This window comes from Salmo trutta, chromosome 21 (assembly GCF_901001165.1).
Source record: "Salmo trutta chromosome 21, fSalTru1.1, whole genome shotgun sequence".
NCBI lineage: Eukaryota > Metazoa > Chordata > Actinopteri > Salmoniformes > Salmonidae > Salmo > Salmo trutta.
The window spans coordinates 10684709-10691893 of record NC_042977.1 but is presented as its reverse complement, the minus strand read 5'-3'; the positions used below and the strand labels follow the sequence as shown (position 1 = coordinate 10691893).

The window sequence follows — 7185 nt, the reverse complement described above, 5'->3', positions numbered from 1 at the left end:
AGTGACTTATGTTTTATTTGCCATGTTAGACATCTACTGGGAAACAATATCGGAATGTTGTGTTCAGAACTGCAGGAGACCGGGGCTACCCATTAAAAACATGGCTGATGACGCCACACAAACCCCTCAAACCAACAAGAGGCAAGGTACAAGCAAGCCCATGCACGCACAAGAACAGTGGAGCGCACCATAGGCCTGCTGAAAGGACGTTGTCTGTGCTTGTCTGGGACAGGAGGCACACTGCAATACCAGCCTAGCAAGGTTTGCCTCAAATTACATTCCTTCATATGCCATTACTTCAATGAAATACAGTGTGCAAATTCCTTTTTAGGTTTGCTACATTGTCAAGGCTTGCAGTGTGCTCCATAACATTGCAATTAAAAATGGCATTCCACTGAATGATCCACCCAGACCCGATGAGTCCATGCCTGACGGAGTGTTTCCCACCACCCATAGCCCTGGCACTGAGGACGAGAGTCAATATCATACAACGGTTTTAGGTATCTGTTCTTCCAAATATTGTAATCAAATCGACAAGGAAAACACATTGCACCAGAATTTGTCTTACATGTTTGACAAAAATCAACAAACTCTTTCAATGATTGATTTATGTCTCTCGGGCCATTGCATAGGGGAGAGCGAGGTAAGTTGTTCATACAAACTGTTCATACCTCCAACACTAGAAGCGCTATCTCAAAAATGAAATTGCGTGACTACATGTTCTATAGTCAACTTCCTGTTCACATGTGGCCAAGGTCACTCTAATCTGAGGTGAGCACAAGTTTCACATTTTTCCCCTTCAAAAGTAAAAAATTGGCACTTTACATTTTATGCAATAAAACGTTGTTAGGTATGAATGTTCAAAATTATAATTTTGCTCTGAAACAATAATGTGTCTTTTGATACTTTAGCTGCAGTCCTATGCTGAGCTAACCTTGAGAGATTTAGCCAACATGTGAGTTGTCTCAAAGACAATGGGGCAAATCTTCACATGTGACAACTTGCCCCAGTATACATAGAACATGCTCAACAAACATTGTGATGGTGTAATCAGCTCTGACAATAGTATTAAATGTTACTGTAAATTGATGATTATATATACGTATAGTTTAGAGCAGCAGACATATCCCTGGACTGCACAAGACAGGCTCTGGCGTGTGTGTGTCTACTAACACACTATGTTTCCTGCTGTATGAGACAGTATATCCACACACACACACACACACACACTCATGAATTTAGTGTGGTGTTATGAATTGCATGGTGGCAACAAGGATAGTAGACAGGGAGGTGGGCGTAATAAGCCTGTAATGAATATGTCATTGCAATGAGGAAATGTGTGTTTGAAGGAAGGAAAGAATGGTTAGAAATGATCAAAGAAAGACAAAGAATGGTAGCACACCACCTGGCATAATGTTAAAGGCAGTGAGGCAGGTGAAGTTGCAGAACAAATCAATCAGGAGTACAGCGAAGGATATTGACATAAATTACCGTACTCTGACTCGGTATTGTCAAAAGGTTACCAGAGAAGAAATTGAAAGTCAGACAGCCACGCCAACAACAGTGGTTGGCTATACAAAGCCACGGCAGGTTTTTTCACCTGATTTGGAGATGCAGCTTGTTCAGTACATTACTAGGCCAGCTGACATTTATTTTGGTGTGTCGCCAAGTGAGGTCAGAAGACTCGCCTACCAGTATGCTGTGGCACACCAGCTGAAGTTCACGCCAATGTGGGCAGAAGAAGAGAAGGCCAGCTTGGAGTGGTTTACAGGCTTCTTAAAAAAGCGGCACCCAACGCTGTCGCTGAGAAAGCCAGAGGCAACTAGCCTTGCCAGGGCAAGTAGCTTCAGAGAAAATGGGCAATGTAGCATAAATGCTACAGAGATATCAATTTGGACCAGGAGACATATGGAATGTTCATGAAACTGGGGTGAGCACTGTACATAAACCTGACAAAGTGGTGGGCAGACGTGGATTCAAACAAGTAGGGTCACTGACCTCCGCTGAAAGGGGAACCCTCATCACACTGGCCTGTGCTGTAGTATAGTATACCTCCATATTTTATATTCCACCGTGTCAACTTCCGCGATCATTTCCTGATCAACGGACTACCTGGCAGCAATGGAGGGGCAAATCCCTCTGGATGCATGAAAGATGTGCACTTTGTTGACTTTCTGAAACATTTAGTTGAGCATACGAAGTGCTCAAAGGAGAAGCCTTGTTTACTCCTTTTGGACAAAACCACGAGTCTCATCTGTCCATTGATGGACTCAATTATGCCAAGGAAAATTACATATTTATGCTATCATTCCCACCCCATTATTCTCGTTGGCTTCAACCCTTAGAGAGGGCTGTCTACGGGCCACTAAAGAGGCACATCAACACCTCGTGTGATGCCTGGATAAGGAACAATCCCAGGAAGACAATGTCAATTTAGGGTTGGGCAATTTATTGTGGCAATCGCCGATTCTCTGGCTGCAACCCCCTTGAACATTCAGGCTGGCTTTAGAGTGGCTGGGGTACAACCTTACAACAGGGATGTATTTCTGGAAACCGAGTTTGCACCATCCTATGTTACAGATCGCCCTATTCAGAACCAAACCCTACTAGGCCCCAGCACCAGTCCTGTCAGGCCCCAGCAACATTCCAGCCCTGCCAGGCCCCAGCAACAACCTGCCAGGCCCCAACACTATTCCAGCCCCGCCTAGCATGAGCTCATTCACAGACCTGCCCAGTTCTTATGCTAACACCAGCTCACCCTTGCCCAGCAATGCCATTGCTGACAGCGGACTACCAACTCCAGAGGACATCCGGCCATATCCAAAAGCTAGCCCCTGAAAAACCAGCTTGCAAAGGAAGAAAACGGCGCAAAACAGGAATTCTAACTGACACACCAGTGAAGAAGGCACTGGAAATGGAAAAGAATAAAGGCACAATGTAGCAAAAAGGCTGTTTACGAAGAAAGGAAAGGGAAGGGAAGCAAAATCTGGATCTGCAAAGAACAAGGCAGCTAAAAAAAGAAATCGTATAAGAGTCATCATCAGATGAAGAGGAGTGCTTCAGCCTCGTCTGTGTGGAGCCATTTTCAAACAGTCTTCCAAAGGAGACTTGGGTGAAGTGTGTGAGGTGTGCCTCAGGCCAGGCGATATATGTGTGCCAGAACTGTAACTCCGAAGATGAGTCTGATTAGTCAGATACGGATGTACGTCATATAGGCTGTTACAAAACTGTACCATTAGTGCGTTTAAACACCACATCTGTTTCGTTAAGACTTTAAACATTTAAGCAAGTTATCTGCAGCATTACATTCCATTCCAACAATTACCGTGGATCTACAGTGGCTTGCGAAAGTATTCACCCCCTTGGCCTATTTTGTTGCCTTACAACCTGCAATTAAAATAGATTTTTGAGGGGGTTGGTATTATTTGATTTACACAACATGCCTACCACTTTGAAGATGAAAAATATTTTTTTATTGTGAAACTAACAAGAAATAAGAAAAAAAACAGAAAACTTGTGTACATAACTATTCACCCCCCAAAGTCAATACTTTGTAGAGCCACCTTTTGCAGCAATTACAGCTGCAAGTCTCTTGGGGTATGTCTCTATAAGCTTGGCACATCTAGCCGCTGGGATTTTTGCCCATTCTTCAAGGCAAAACTGCTCCAGCTCCTTCAAGTTGGATGGGTTCCGCTGGTGTACAGCAACCTTTAAGTTATACCACAGATTCTCAATTGGATTGAGGTCTGGGCTTTGACTACTGTAGGCCAATCCAAGACATTTAAAATGTTCCCCCTTAAACCACTCGAGTGTTGCTTTAGCAGTATGCTTAGGGTCATTGTACTGCTGCAAGGTAAAACTCCTTCCCAGTCTCAAATCTCTGGAAGACTGAAACAGGTTTCCCTCAAGAATTTCCCTGTATTTGGAGCCATCCTTCATTCCTTCAATTCTGACCAGTTTCCCAGTCCTTGCCAATGAAAAACATCCTCACAGCATGATGCTACTTCACTGTGGGGATGGTGTTCTCAGGGGGATGAGAGGTGTTGGGTTTGCACCAGACAGAATTTTCCTTGATGGCCAAAAAGCTAAATTTTAGTCTCATCTGACCAGAGTACCTTCTTCCATATGTTTGGAGAGTCTCCCACATGCCTTTTGGCGAACACCAAACATGTTTGCTTATTTTTTCTTTAAGCAATGGCTTTTTTTTCTGGCCACTCTTCCGTAAAGCCCAGCTCTGTGAAGTGTACGGCTTAAAGTGGTTCTATGGACAGATACTCCAATCTCCGCTGTGAGCTTTGCAGCTCCTCTAATGCCCTCCTGCCTGGTCCATGAGTGTTGGTGCGCAGCCCTCTCTTGGCAGGTTTGTTGTGGTGCCATATTCTTTCAAATTTTTTTATAATGGATTTAATGGTGCTCTGTGGGATGTTCAAAGTTTCTGATATTCTTTTATAACCCAACCCTGATCTGTACTTCTTCACAACTTTGTCCCTGACCTGTTTGGAGAGCTCCTTGGTCTTCATTGTGTCGCTTGCTTGGTGGTGCCGCTTGCTTAGTGGTGTTGCAGACTCTGGGGCCTTTCAGAACAGGTGTATGATACTGAGATCATGTGACACTTAGATTGCACACAGGTGGACTTTAACTAATTATGTGACTTCTGAAGGTAATTGGTTGCACCAGATCTTATTTTGGGGATCATAGCAAAGGGGGTGAATACATATGCACGCACCACTTTCCTTTTTCTTTTTTCTTTTTGAAAGAAAAGTTATTTTTTTATTTATTTCACTTCACCAATTTTGACTATTTTGTGTATGTCCATTACATGAAATCCAAATAAAAATCTATTTAAATTACAGGTTACAATGAAACAAAATACGAAAAACGCCAAGGGGGGGGTGAATGCTTTTGCAAGGCACTGTATGTGCACGCCAGAGAACGTTCGATTTCAAAGTTCAAAGTAAAGTGGACGTGCCACTTAATGTGTGCTTTGCCAGCATTATTGCTTTGATTGAAAGGCATGACTTGCCAGATTCTCTAGGCATGATTGTTTTTATTTTGAGTTCTTTAAATGAAGTTGAATTTGGTTCAATATTCACAATTAATAAGTTGTGTTCTTATTTGTTCATAATCCAATGTGACAACTTACCCGACGTAGTGTGACAATTTACCGGCTGATGGGGCAATTTGTCACAAGGGCACACTCTCTTCAACGGTCTACAACTCCGTACTGAAATAAGATATGAAGATGTAATGAAAACAAAATATGTGCCCAAGACTTCTGTCTTTCATTTGGTATGACATTTATACCATTGTGATGTATTGTGCCCAGTAAATGTTAGACAGCGTGAAACGTGTGACAACATATCTCGCTCTCCCTTACATCCTCCAGCTGCTGTTTGAGTTCAAGAATTGACGTGTTGATCTCTTCTTGTTGTTTCAGGATTGTGTCAGTCAAAACATGTGGCACAGCTGAAGCGCTCACAAAAGAGGACACCCTTCTTGTAGGCCTGGGGATGAGGGGGTCAGACAAATCACCCACATCTGTGAAGATTTCATGTTTGTTGTTTTTGTAATATTCATTTTGTTACATTTATAATGTTATATTTATTTTCAAGAAAAAGTATTTAGATGTGGTCCATGTCTGAATATGGGTGCGAAAATAAAGCTTGATTTACCATCAGTTGGTGTGCTTGGTATTCCTTCAGGGTCTAGGAGACGGTCCTCAGTATCACCATCACAAATGATGCCAGACACTGAGGTCTCTCCAATTATGCTGCCAATGCGCTGGTCGATAGCAGACAGTGAAGAGACTCTCTGCCCTCCTGCACTTATATCCCTTTTGTGGATCATAATTTTTTTTTGCATATGTTTTCAAATCAAACCATTTATTTTTAATGTCATTAAATGTTCTGCACTCAGATGAGGCAGAATTTACCACAGCTCTAACCTGCTCCCAAGCAATATTTCTTTCTCTTATTTGTCAAACCATTGCTGAGGGCGCCAAAAAGTATGGCTTGTTTTGCTTCCACTTCAGTGATCGAAAGTTCTATTTTTGCGTCCTGAAAGTCGTTTTTCTTTGTCTTCTTTGATTCCTCCATGTTGGCGGACAGAAATCAGTGACATTTCTTTCAGCTTTAAAGGAAGGTTTGTGACCATAAATGGTCATTTAGGGCTGTTCTCTATGTAAATGAGACTCCACGTGCACTAGCACAGTGTTTAAGAACGTGTCTGATTTATCAAGGCAAAATACGTACAGGTGTGTGTAAATCAAGCGTAAGAGCAATTGATAAATACCAACTTTTTGTACTTACGAACATACTACATTTTCTTCGTACGAGTTAATTTAGAAGCTTTTCTACGCAACATTGATAAATGAGGGCCCAGATACTTTAGTATACATTCTAAAATGTAAATCCCATATTTCTGTGCTGGTATATTTGTGGAGGTGTTGCATGCAGTGCAGGGGCCATTGCCGCTAATATTGTACGCTACACCCATAAACCATTACTAAAAGGGCAATTTTCTATGTATACTGTAGCTAGTACCCTAGGTTAGGGTAGCACTTACTTAACCTGGATGGCTATTTTAAAACATTGCTTGTGTATATGCACTTAGGGCTGGAGTGGCGTGCGAACCTAGTGTATACAATGAAATGAGAGCTGTCTATAATGAATAATAGATATCATGTCCTGCGTGCTTTACCTCACCTTGTAACACAAAACAGCAGAAGAAGAACATTGGCTATACCTGCAGTGGAATATGCAGAGCTCAGGCTTTAGGCAGTGATCTACAGTCCACAATATTCTTGGTCAACCTGCTGCCAATGACTGAAAACAAACTGAATTTTCCTTCAGGTATTTGAAGTAATGACGCTTGTCTGGGATATTTACTAATTGGATTATAGTGGTTCATGGAGGACGAAAGACTCTGGGGGATATGCTGATAAGGCCTATCGGGTTTTTACCAGCTGTCGAGGCTGCTATAGTACCTACCTGTGGGGGAAACTACCTGTGGGGCAAAGGAGAGTTTCGAAGCGACCAAAATACGACTTTCTTCCCAAAACACAGTGGAGTACATTCCAATGTTTACCAAGGGGAAATAGGCTTGATTGGAGTCATCATCCTCTTGTTTGCTTAATCTAATTTGATAAATTTGTCCCTGAACGATATGAGGAGGCAAACGTTGATG

The 7185-nt window shown here is 42.3% G+C and overlaps 1 long non-coding RNA gene across 1 annotated transcript; it reads left to right on the top strand.

Annotated features, from left to right (window-relative positions):
- The first annotated feature begins 2626 nt into the window (after positions 1-2626).
- LOC115156655 (uncharacterized) lies at positions 2627-5677 on the top strand. Its single transcript, XR_003868301.1, has 2 exons — positions 2627-3126; positions 5438-5677. It is a non-coding gene; the product is annotated as an uncharacterized LOC115156655 (long non-coding RNA).
- The last annotated feature ends 1508 nt before the right edge of the window (positions 5678-7185 follow it).